Genomic DNA, 13,414 nt, shown 5'->3' with positions numbered 1-13,414 from the left:
CACGGCGGGCGGGGGAGGCTGGTGCCGCCCGGGGCTCCGCGGCCGCTGCCCCCGCGGCTTCCCCGGCCCCGCTCCGGCCCGGCCAGGGGGGGCACCGGAGAAAGGGGGCAGAGGGAGGGAAGGATGGGAAAGCAATTCCCGATCTTAGAGCGATCACTCGCTCGTTCACCCTCACCTTCCGCCGGCTCCTCGGATTGAAATAACAACAACAATAATACTAATAAAAATTACACCACCTCTCCTCGCGCGGAGCAGACCCACGTTACAGGCAGGGGAAGGTCAAGAGGAAAGACGGGAGGAGCGCTGCCTCGCCTCCGATCTGGCGGCTGTCACACCGCCAGCCCGTGTCCCCGGCTTCCCCGGGGGCGGCCCAATCCCTTCCCCTGCCCGGGCTGGGCAGCAGCTCCCGGCGCGGCGAATGCCCCGCGGCATCCCCAACACAAACCGGGGGGCGGCGGAGATGGGGGGCGCGGGTAGAGCCCAGCGACACCTCTCCCCACCCCTTTGTGCATCGCGGGCTCGACACACACACACACACACACACACACACACACACACACACACATACACACACACGCTCCACCTTGCAACCTCGGCGCCGAAGCCGCCCGTTGTTACACACACACACAGAGGCACGCTTACACACACCCTGTCACCCCGAGAATACATTTTCTCTTGCACTCTACCGCCCGCCATCCATCCATCCATCCATCCATCCATCCATCCATCCATCCATCCATCCATCCATCCATCCATCCATCCATCCATCCATCCATCCATCCTCCCTATGGTCTCCCTCCTTCCTTTTCCTCTCCCCCCCCCTACATCCCTCCCTTTGGTCGGTTTTCCCCACACACACACACCCTTTGCATCACTATAAAGCAGACATTTTGGTGCCGTTTATCACGGTTCAGGCTGAAACAAGCGCGGAGCGCCTTACCCACCCCCGCCCGGCTGCGTGCAGTTGGCGCTGAGCGATCCCGGGAAGGGCTGCTGCGGCTCGTCCCCTAGCGCAGCTGCTCCGCTGCCATCCGCCCAACTTCAGCACCCAGCCGGCGGGGAGAGGGCGGGAGGCGGCGGCAGGCGGGCGGGCAGGGAGGGAGGGAGGGAGGAAGGGAGGGAGGGGGGCAGCGAGAGAGAGCGAGAGAGAGGGAGAGGTTGGGAGGGAGGGAGGGAGGGCGGGAGGGCGGCGGAGAGGAAGGGCGGGCGAGAGGGTGCGAGGAGCGGCGCGGAGTGGGAGCCCCCGCACATGCGCTCTGCCGCCGGCGCCGGGAGTTCCCCGCTCGGCGCGGCCCGGCCCGGTGAGGGAGGCACGGCCCGGCCCGGCCCAACCCGGCCCGGCCCGGCCCGGCCCGGCCCGCTTGGCCTCAGGGACACTTCCCGGCAGGCAGGGCTGGGGAACTCCGCCGGCGGAGCGGCAGCATCCCCGCTGGTGGGCTGGCAGCGTGCGGCGGCGGGAGCGGCACGCCGCCGTGCTCAGCACTGAAGCGCTAGAGGTGCCAGGCTGCGGTTTTGATTTTATTTTGGTCCCCACATCGATACGTCCGAATAGATTTTAAAAAATGAAAAGTCCATAAGCAGCTATCCGACACTTATTCTCCTCTGAAGCCAAGGGAGAGGCAGGGATTTAGTGGCCAAGTAACTTTTTGATGGTGAGCACCTGAAGCACAGTTTGGGAATAAAGAACCAGAGTGGATCTGCATGGATCTGTCGGTGCCAACCGCGAGAATCAAGATCAGGATGCTCTGAAAATCTGACTGTGAATCCGGAATCCTGACAGGTTTTGCCAGTTAGTTTGTCCCATCTTTCCAAACTCCAGTTTCTAAATTTTGGCTCAATAGAGAACGTTGTTTAGCTTTCCTTCTGCACCTTAGAAATCTGAGCCTGATACGCCTCCAGGTAACAGCACTGGAAAAATACATGTTTGGCATCTGGATCCTGTCAAATCATGCCATGAACCCAGAAATGTTAATAACTCAGGAGAGGACACATTACTACATTTACTGCTTCACTAAAACAGCCTGGCAAGGTGGTACTAAAGGCACAAGGCTGCATTAAGGTGGTTCTGTGGATTGCCATCAATGTGTACCAATTCTCTTTGCAGAAGTGGTCAATACACCTTTGTATTTCATCTAGAGCCCAAAGTGGAGTGCTGCAAAAACTGAAGCCAAAATCACATGCATGTTAGTAGGGCTGAAATTAAAAGGATTTAAAGCAGTCCAGAAGGGCTAGCTTCCATGAGAGCTGTAAGAACATAGGCACATCAAAACAAGCTCGGCTCTTGGGAATCTGTACTCAAAACACAACTAATTTAAAATGTGACAGTAGCAGCCATGGTTGTCTGGTTTACTTTTTGTCTTCTGGGATAGAAGCTTCAGATTCTGAATCTCACAAGGACTAAAGTCAGTGTTAATCTCCCTGAAAGTCTCTCCCCATAAAACCACGACTTCTCTTTTCTTCTGATCTTAATGCTTGTGAAGAAAAAATCCTTCAACTTGAGCCACAATTCAGTCTGATTCCCAAAAGTTATTGGCATGGCAATCTGGTTGTCTTTATGGAAATCTAAGTTATATTCCCTATCACTAGAAACAGTGCTCAAAAGAGTATTGTAAAGGATAAAATGTATCTTTCAAGCTTAACAGTGTTTTATTTTTAGTTAATTGCAATGCTTACAATCTTGACTATCTTTCCCCTGCTTTAAGGAGCACCAGTGCTATTCTAAGGCCTTGATTAAGAAAAACCTCCATATTTAGGAAATAATTTCAAGAGTTTTTTAAGTTTAAACTCGCATGTTGAAGCTTAATGACTTCACAGTAAAGAATGTGAGCCTTTATACCTGCCTAATATTATGAAGACAGCTCCACTCTGTAAAAAAATATGAAACCAATCAAAGCAAGCATCTTCTATAGATTTAGTATCTACACTGAAATGTTCAATTTAAAAGGGAGACAGTTTGGGAAGCTGAATAATGGGTAGGATTGAAGGAAAATAATTTTATCCAGATATCAGAAAATTACCAAATACTACAAGTTTGAAAATGCTATGCTTAAGATTTTAAATGAATAAAAGACTTGTGCTTTTTATTACTCTCTTAATGTTTCCCACAGCTCTGAACAAGCCCAGCCATTCCTATTTGCCATAGTTTCCTGCACTGAAGCCATTCCGTGTTGTTGCTTGAACTCCTGTTTATAAACCCACTTCCTTTCAATAGCTGTTCAGCTGCTCTGTTCTGGCCACTGCCTAATCCTTGTGCCTGTTTTAGAGCCCTGCCATTACTCTCAATGACTTTTTCTTCCAGGCCTTTCAATCCTCTCTCCCTGGTTTATGGGTTTTGTTCCATGCTTCTTTGCATTTCTTAATCCAAATGGTTTCCTTATTACCATTTATTCTTTTTTCCTTTTTGTTTTTATTAATTAAAACCTATTTGCATTGTTTTTCCAAAGAATTTTCACTGTCTTTTGAGAAAAAGAAAAAATGGAGAAATGGAGAAATGTATTATAAAAGAACACGTGAAAATCTATAACATGTACTTGAGAAGGTCTTCTGGAACAAAGAGTCCAAATAAATCAAATAAAATCATTTTGCTGCAACATTGTGAGGTTAAATGTCTGTAAAATTCCTATTGAATTTTATGGGCATGAAGCTAGGTTCCTCATTTTCCAGTATTAAGTCTACACTACTGTTAGTTGACTTTATAATTTCAGTCAGCTTCATATTTTATCTGTAGAAATCCAGGCCTTTAAAACTTGTCTGGTCATGAACTCTTCAAGATGACAGTCAGTTAATAGTATCTGTGTATCTTCAACATAAAAGAAATCAAAGGCTAACATTAAAACAACGCAATAGTTGAAGACCTAATATTGATCATAAAGCCATGATCTTCTTTTATGGCCCCAGCATGACTTCAATGTGATACAAAATGAAATATTTAAAATGTGTTTGAAACACAGATCGTATACATATTTTTTCTCTGTAAGCAGTAGTACTGTAGTAGCTTAAAAACACTTATATTTGTAGTATCAGCTGGGAAATGGGTCAGAAAAATGTCCTGCAGTTACAGAGATGTATTTATGTGAATTTATGGTCTACTTCATGAAAAAAAAATGAATCTCGAATCCTTCTTAGTTATGTCTGTGCAATACCATGGTTCTTTTTCAGCTGTGGATTTTTTTAGAACTATCTAAAGCTACTTGACACTATTAAGATGCATTTAAAGAACTAAATAGACCTTTCTGTTATGCTGCTACACATAAAACCATGAAAATGAAAAAAAACCCGAACAACCACCAACCCCAACACCTAACTCTTCTTTGTCCCAAAGCAAATTGTTGAAGAAATCATCATCTTCAGTTGGTTCTTTGGATGGAAAGCTCCCTTTTAATTGTGATTAAAGCAACAGCATCTCAGTAGTAGGGAGATATTTTTTTCAGTAGCAGCAAATTGAGCAAACACAGAGTCTGTCTCTGACAGTCCGCTTTCAGATTTCCCCAAGCGACATTTATAATTTGGCTTGTTTGTATGCAGAAACAAAAGCTTCAGAAGTCCCTTATTAAAGAACTGCTCTTTACAGATGGCAGTGCTCTTACAGCTTACTCAGAGCAGGACCCAGAGATAATGGCATCTTGTTTTGCAGCTGTTTCTGTTAACTTTGGCTGAGCAATCAGTGTTTCAAAGGCTGGTATTATGTGCCAAAAGCCACCAAAAACAAAAGTCTGTTGACTCAGAAGAAAAATGTCACTGCTACTAAACCAAACTGAGCTATAGCTCTACTGCTTGAGACGCCTTCATATGGGCTTGGGCTGCCCCGGTGGTCTCTTCATCACAGCTCAGTAGTGAAGTGGTATCATTTTATCATTTCACCAAATATATTCTTTCATTGCAAGCTAGGCAAAGATGGCTAGCGCCATTCATACAGCTAAATGTATTTCATTCCTCTTCTTCAACAGCTAGAGTGAATAGATTGTAAAATGTTTCATTGCACAGAAGCAGGAGATGGAGATTTGCTTCAGTAACCAGCTGATCTTTGCACTCTGCAGCAAAATATTTCTTTAAGCAGCACTGAACAGAAAGGACCAATAATAAGATTTGAAGACTAGGAGTCATAAACCCCACTTGTACCTCTCAAGAAATGACATTTAACATGAAGTATTTGGAACATGTCTGTTTCTAGTGATGGATAATCCCAAGGTTATAAATCGTGACAAATTCACACTAAATTATCAAGATTAAGGTTAAACAATGACATGCTAGTATTCACTTAGCTTGCTGATCCACAAACTCTTTAATGTTTCTTTTTAATGTTGACATCCACAGTATCATCCCGACCCTTATGAGTCGTTTATTGTAATGTGATATCCCTAAAACTTTGGTTTTTATCAGTAAATAATTAATTTTAAAAATTGATCCTGAGTCAAGAAAGCCTTTGAGCACATGCTTATTCTCAGTAAATGAGACTTACGTAGAGATTTAGTGGTAATTTCATACTTAAGAAGTTTTGTAAAAATAGCACATAGATTGCTTTCTCAAGTAGAAGTTTGTAATTTTCTTTGTGTTTTACCTAGTTTATAATGTCATATATTTTTCTGAAGGTAAAACGAAATTGCAAGGACTTGTGCTTTATAAATTTTTTTACTTAATTTGTCTACTTCATATTTATATGGAAATCTTAGTTAAGCTGAAGCTATAGATCAAAATCTAAATAATGGTAGTTAAAAAGTCCCAAATCCTCTGCACCTCATAGCACAAAAGTGCCTATAGAAGCTTATACTGATGAAATTCAGTATGGTATGGTTTGACTTAAAACCTCTGAGCATTTGAAACCACAGAGTACGGGTGAATATAAGCCCACCTTTTAAAAGAGGCAAATATTTCAGGTGGAGAATTTTAACTAAGTATAGAACAAGGTAGATGTGTTGCAATAAAATTGGTTATCTTATTTGTGAGTTTGGGTGGTGTCTCTTCTCTATTATAAGCACAGGCAATGTGCTCAGTATAATGTGAAGAAATGAATTTTATGTCTGTTAATTAAGTGAGCCCATTTCTTATTTTTTAATAAGAATTTTGAAATGTATTTAATTCCTTTTCCAAAGTTGGTAGCAGCAATACATAGGATTGGGAGCACATATAGGTGACCATCTGGAGTTTCTGAGAGAACCAATAACTTTTTTTCAAGGAGAAAAGCCATGATATGCCATAGCAATGATTTATGTTATGGAAATAAAGAGTCATGATATATATACCTTTAAAAGTTGTTTAATATGAAGCTTTTGAAGTTTATGTGGTTTTAATCCTGTATATTTCGGCCTATGCTATGCAGCTGGTGGTGAGGTGCTGAGGTCTGATCTGTGGCTGAGGCTTTCCTCAACACTCTGTAAGGCAGGTTTTACAGCTCTCAAGTTTTATTATACATTCAAAGGAGCCAGGTGAGCAGCTTCTTGTGTTATGGATGGCGTATCACTCTCTCAGTCATCCTTATTAGGTTTGACAGAAGTTTTTTAACTCAGCCCAGATCCAATGAGAGGCAATGAGAGGCATCAGAGATGCAACTTTCCCACCTGGCTCTGGTGCCAGTCACAGATGGGTGCAGGGGTTTGTGTGTTCCCACCATCTCCAGACACATGGAGTAGCCTTGGTTCCAGGCAGCTGGAACCAAGGTGATAAGCTGTGCTTATCATCTGCTGCTGCATCCCTCAGTGCTGCAACCAGGATTCAGCTTTGGTCCTGCTGCCAGCCTTGTTGCCTTCAGCAGTAAATGCCATACCCCATTGCAAAGGCATTTCTCTGTTCTTGATTCCCTCTTTGTCACTGCGTATCAAAGAATCTGCCAGGTCCATATGGGTTTTAATGGCTGGGAATCAGCATCTGATAGTAAATTGAAAAGATTCCTTACCACAAACTAAGTGCCTCCTTCCTCCTTCCTTGGATTGGCACCACAACCTCTGGTTGCAGTTATGGTGGGGTCCCCAGCAGTGGTGGAAGACCTTGGGAGATAAACTTACAGGAATTAACCTCTGCTTGTCCTTCCCTGTGTGTCACAGCACAGCTGTCCTCTCCCTTCAAGCATCTGTTCATCTGGCTTTGGGGTCAGTAAGGAATGATGAGAAGATGAAGAAGTCTCCTCTGGCTGCCCTTCCTCTCGATCACCAAGAGATGGAGGCAGAGCTCTCCCTCTCCGGGGCCTGGCCACTTGCCTCTACCTGAGCACTTAGAGCCCTTCATGTGGGGGCAAATAATTTAATTCTATGATTCAACACAGTAGATTACTTCTAACCCCGCTCTTTAGATGATGTCAGATCTTTCTAATGGCATTTCTTTTTGCACACAAACAACCATGAAGATGCTACTCTCTGGTTAGTGCTGGCTTTTTCCTCTTTGTGCTGTATAAGGTGAAACTTTTCTGAAGTAACATGCTACACATCCACAGAGAGTCCCCACAAGGTGACTTGGGTCAGTAATGTTAGCACATGTAGCCAAGAGAATAGGCAAATATCCTTAAATTGTCCTTGTGGAACATGCTTCATGTATTCTGTAACATATCCTTTTGAGGTATGCCCTCTTCAAGCCAATAATAGATGGAAATATATACTTAATCCTCTGTCTTGTAAGCACTTTATACAAATACTTTCAGATATGTAGTGCATGTTAAGAGCTTGTTATAAAGAGTGACAAAAGTGATTGGAACATTTTTATAAAACCAGAACATCCTCAAAGTGTACTGCAAGGGCTTATTTTATCTGACTGCCGCAAGAAAATTTGAAGCTCTTCTTGTGTCATTTTCTTAACTAATTGCATTTGGCTGTCTCTGATCCCTTGTCTGAATATTTGAAAAACACTGTCAAAATTTGTATATGATGCAAGAACAATGAGCTGGCTACAGTCCTAGCCAGAAAACTTTGAGTTTGCGTAACAAAAAACCTAATCCTTTCTATTTGAAAACAACCTTCTAATAAAAGTTATGAAAGCAAACTCCATCAGTCCTTAAAAATCAATGATTTCACTGACCTTAAGATACAGCCCACAGGTTTGGTAGCCAACATCAGACTTTGTAGATGGCCATGGATTGGACCTGGTGAGAGGTCACAGGTGGAACAGAAATTGGCTTTCCACCTACTTGAGCAAGAATACTTTCAGTAAGTTTAAACCCCCTCACAGAAGGGAAATACCATCTGAAAGCACTGTGACTTTCATTGCAGTTATCAGGCAAAAATTTTGACTGGTATTTTTCTAGTTTTTGTTCTTCCTCACCCATTTTTTTCTTCTTTTTACTTTGACTGAGAATAACTGGTAGTAAGGCCAGTACAAAGGAGCTTTTGTCAAATCTCCACTAAAATAATTTTTTTTTTTCTTACAATTTAAGTCTTCTGCAGGATAGTGTAAACTTAGTGGCAATTTCCTGACTTCTGAAATACTCTGCTGAGAATCAAGAGACAGTCTCCTTGATGCATTTTCTTCCATAATAAATTTACTGTTTAGCCTGCAAAGACATGGCTTAATCCAAAGGCTGAGAGATCAGGACATTTTTTGTTCTGTGAGAAGGACCTCAACGTCCTTCTCACAGAACAATGGAATAGTGTTGACCTGCAAGTGACATATGCAGCTGATCAGAGAATTGTGCTTCTCAAACTTTCCTATTAAAGGCCATTTAAAATTTTTTGAAACATCCCAATGCCTGTGCAGTTTTGCTGCACTCAGCCCAAAATTAGCATAAATTCTGAATGCTTTTATATAGCTTGCTTTTCCCAATTTAGTTTCTTCTCTTGATTGCAGGTGTTAGGGTATGTAGGATGTGTTCCATTTCTTCTTTTCCCAGAGTCACTTTGTGTGGCAATCCCAAGCTGATAAGTAGTGACTTTTACCAAGCTTTCCTTGCCCAGCATCATTGTTGCTAACTGCATCAGGTTTGCACTAACAGCATCCTAATGCTTTTGGAAATTTGCGGGTGAAAAATGGGGAATGGGTGGAAATCCAGTGATTTGTAAAGAATTAATTTCAAAATATGCTGGTTTGTGCAAAGTGGCATTTTTATGGCTCCATTTGGACTTGTTTAGATTTTTGTTTTCATTATTACTCTTGCAATCTTATGGACCTCTAGCTTTATGACTCTGGAAGAATGGAAACTGCACTCTCACTAACAAGAAAAGGAAGTGGACCTTTATTTCAGCTATGTATAATTTTTAATGATACAAAGCCCTGAAGACTTAATTCTTAATTTTTAAAGTAGTATTTTATGTCCTAAACTTATTGTTCATTTAGAGGGTAAAGGAGAAATGTATTTGCCTTACTTGCAGAACTGAAAGCATTTATATTTGAATATTACAATATAAATCCAAATTATAAGAAGACTTGTAAATTTGTCACCCAAATTTATCATTGTGTTTCAATGAGCTGAGCACCTAACTGGAAATCAGAAGGCTTCATGAGGTTAGTCTCGTATATATTTATTTCTCATATGTGGCTGTTATGTATCTGCCAAAACTCACTTCCCTAAGTAGACCCCTGGATTAGTCTTTGTTTATTTAAAGACTTTTAGACAGGTCTTTGTTTATTTAAAAACGATAAAGCAATTCTGAAGTTAAAACCAGACAGTCACATCACCTCATTATTTCATTTTTAGCCTCCCTCCCTCAAAAATTTCCTGTATTTATTTTCTTCTTCTGTCACCTTTGTTTTGAAGTCACATGTCATTTCTCTTAAGCAAGACTCCATCTTTATTTTCTAACACATATGCCTACAGCACTTTATAAAAGGGTAAGAGCTTGCTATTATATCAGTTGTTTAATATTGGGCAATTTGATGAACCTAATCTATAAACATGACACAATAACATTGTACAGAGGAATGTGAATTCACACTCTTTTTTTTTTTTTTCCAGGAAAAGTCACTGCAAGCTTCTAAAATTAAGTCAGCCAGAACCTTCTCTCCCTTTTGAAATTGTAGAATCTAATTTAGGATATACTACTGTAAATCTTTAGAAACTGTTTAATTTAACACAATCCAGAATGATAGTGTGGTAAATTAGGTTTCATTATTTCTTCTACAATAATAGATAATTGATAAACTCTGGGAAATTTGTGTGTGGTCAAAGAAGTTTCTTCTTCCCCACAATGAAAACCAACATCTTTACAACTCTAGTTTGTCTCAAAACTAAGAAGCTAGAACTATAAACATGCTGTGAATAGCATCACTGTTTGCAAGTATAAAAATCAAGCTTTTTAAGATCAATCGGTTTTTTGGTAAGTCTCTCTGGAGTCTAACAATTAAAAAAAAAATTACATGTGACTGATATTGCTCAATAAAATACTTTTGACACAAGAATTGAGAGAAAAGAAAGCCTTTTTGAGGTTTTTTGGTTTTTTTGGTTGGTGTTTTTTTTTTTTTTTTTTGAAGAGCAATTTTTGTCAAAGCCCAGAAGGCAACAGACCAGAACCTGAACAGCAAATTATGCTTGAAAAATGGATGTTTAAAACTGTTTTGACTGTTTAAAACAGTCAAAAAGGACTGTTCCCAAGATATAATCAGAGCTATAGTGGAGGGAAAGCATCTGGAAATACAGTTGAGCTAAGGAATACTACAAAGAATTCCTAACCACCACTTTATGAATCATATCAAAGGACATAAAATGAAATAACATCAAAGCACTTTAAACTCTAGGGCCTTTTTTATACTAACCAACTGCTATTTATGAGATCCAGGTATTTCTCATGGCTGATGTGTTGCCAAAAGCAGGTAGATAAAGTTGCCAACATTAAAAATAATCATATTCATTATTTTGTCTCAAAAACCCGAGACACCCCAAAGCCTCTCATTTTTAGAGAGAGGACAGGAAAGAAGCACAGTTTGCTCTTGAGTTTCTATAATACTGACCTTCTAGAAACATCTTAAATTGGTTCCTCTAATTCACTTACTGTTTTATAAAAGTCATGGTCATAGTCTGATCTTAATTAAAAAACAACACCACCACATTTAGTAGAATTCATTGAACAGTAGTGCTATTTTTATTTAGATCAAGATGAAGTTCACAGGACATTTTGGTCCCATAGCCAGTAATATGAAAATATTTCTTTTTCATATAAATCCCTAATGGATAAGAACATAAGGCAAGAAAGGGCCCTTTGGTATACAACCTTAAAAAACAAACCAAAACAGAAAAATAAAACCAACAATGAACTATAAATCCCCTTTTTTTAAGTAGAGGATTGATATTGCCAATAAGCAGCAACAAGAGTAAGAAAGGAGTATAAGCATATATAAAATGATTTCTGCCCTGTTTGTCACAGTCTTGCATGCAGTAGCAAGCTCTGAGAGAAATACATAATCACTGTCTGTGGGAGAATATAATACAAATGGTATTGCACATGCATGCACAGGCACAATGCCTTTGGTGCTGTGGGCTTTCTGTGAAAACATTTTGATGAAAAAAATTACTCAAGCAACTATTGAGGCCATTCTTTTAATAGCCCTTTATAAATTCAGATCTTGGGTAAAGTTGTCCTTTCATTTATAAAAGCTCAGTCTGGGAGTCGATTGCCAAATTCAATTCTGCCTCACAGCCCAGTAGATGAAGATGCAGTTCAGTTACATAGGACTGAAAAAACTGCTTTTATAAGTCTACTTTTGTGTCTGGGATTTGCTCACATGTGTTTCCCAAACCTCATCTAATTTACAAAAAGCCCCACCTCCCCAGCTCCAATCAGGCTTGGAAGTGATTTCTTCAACAGCATATTTTAGAGGTTTTTAGATCATATCCTATTATGAAACTTAATACATGGAAAGGTGTCTGATTTTTCTGGTGATGCCGACAGCTGGACTAAAATTTGTAAGAATCTGGACTATAATTTGTAAGAATCTCTGCATCCTCGTGTGTCTCTTTGTGCATACAGAAAATGGCAGTGAAGTAATTTAATTAACAAAATCTCAAGCCCTGGCCCCATCTGTCAATTTTCTGTGAGTCAAATCCTAGAATCATAAGCTGGAAGGGAACTTAAAGATCATCTAGTTCCAACTCCCTTGCCATGGGCAATGACACTTTTCACTAGATTGGGTTGTTAGAGCCCCATGGAACCCAGCCTTGAACAACTCCAGAGACAGAGCAAGTCTAAATGTAGGAGAATACAAAAAAAAATCCTGACTGTGAAACCAAAGGCTATTGTATGTGATTTCTTTATAAAATATATATGTCTAAAGTGAATCTGGTGTTTTATTCCTACCCACTCAAAGCTCCCCTGGGTTTTTCTGTAGAACTATTGTGTTAGAATTGAGAATGAAGTTTGCTTTTCAAAGTAAATAAAAAGGCAAGGGTTGAGAACATCCAATTTAAAAGAATAACAACCTGATCAACACACAAGAAATACAATTGTAAGAGTGGGATAATTTTACTGATGAGGTAGGAGAAAGGGAGAGGAAAACAGCCAAGGATCAAGCTTGGCTGATGGCAGAGAGCTAAACATTTCTCTATAAAGGACTGTCAAGGTTTAAGCCCAGCCAGGAGCCAAGCCCCAGGCAGCCCCTCACTCCGTCTCCCACCAGCAGTACCAGGGAGAGAATCAGTGGGGTAAAAGCTACCAAACTCATATGTTGAAATAGAGGCAGTTTAATAGGGAAAGCCAAAGCTACTCACACAAGCAGAGCAAAAAAAGGCATTAATTCCCTGCTTCCATGGGCAGGCAGGTGATCAGACATCTCTGGGAGAGAGGGACACATCATGCATAATGGTGACTTGGGAAGACAAACACCATCATTCCAAGGGTCCCATCCTTCCCCTTAATCCCTCTTTATATTCTGAGGGTGATTTAATACAGTCTGGAATATCCCTGTGGTCACTTGGGGTAACCTATCCCTACTGTGTCTCCTTCCAACCTCACTGGCACCCCCAACTTCCTCACCAGCATGGCAGTATGAAAAGCAGAAAATGTCTTGGCTCTCTGTAAGCCCTACCCAGCCATAACTAAAACATCTCCACATTATTAACAGTCTGTGTTCAGCAAAAGTCCAAATCATGCTATGAAGAAAATTATCCCATCTGAAACCAGCAAAGGAGCAACCAGCAGAGACCATCAGGACTGACAGCTGTGCACATCAGTGCTCCTCTTGTGGAGAAAGAGCTGTTATTGCTGAAATTAGGGCCTCCAGCACTGATCAGTTCAGTGGTAAGTGTGGCCACAGAAACCAGGCAGAGTGCAAAGTTTATACCTAGGGAAAGGGCTGTTTTAATTCTCTCTAGGAACTTTGTAACATCCCTGCTTTCTGCCTAGCTAAGACAATACTTTTTCAGTGTGATTAGATGTTAGCCTAGATTCTATTTAAGTGTTCCCGCATTTTCCATGTTTAGTGAAGCAGTAAGGTGATCTGATTGGTAATGTGGATTGGCCTGGAGTATGTCCTGGGCTCTGCACTGTCTTCTCCTCATTGTGGGATG

The 13,414-nt window shown here is 41.0% G+C and overlaps 1 protein-coding gene across 3 annotated transcripts in view; it reads right to left on the bottom strand.

Moving 5' to 3' along the window:
• RGS17 (regulator of G protein signaling 17) overlaps nucleotides 1-1,105 on the bottom strand; it is a 69,722-nt gene extending 68,617 nt beyond the window's left edge. For 2 of the 3 annotated variants that reach the window (XM_059469277.1, XM_059469279.1), the window contains exon 1: nucleotides 945-1,105. The gene's annotated coding sequence lies outside the window, so the exon portion shown is untranslated. Of the gene's footprint in view, nucleotides 1-236; nucleotides 275-944 lie in introns of those variants that run through there. The other variant, XM_059469278.1, reaches the window with a different exon arrangement.
• Between the last annotated feature and the right edge of the window lie 12,309 nt (nucleotides 1,106-13,414).

Source organism: Ammospiza nelsoni, chromosome 3 (assembly GCF_027579445.1).
Source record: "Ammospiza nelsoni isolate bAmmNel1 chromosome 3, bAmmNel1.pri, whole genome shotgun sequence".
NCBI classification, from domain to species: domain Eukaryota; kingdom Metazoa; phylum Chordata; class Aves; order Passeriformes; family Passerellidae; genus Ammospiza; species Ammospiza nelsoni.
Note: the sequence above shows the minus strand (reverse complement) of the source record. Positions and strands in the feature narration are given on the sequence as shown.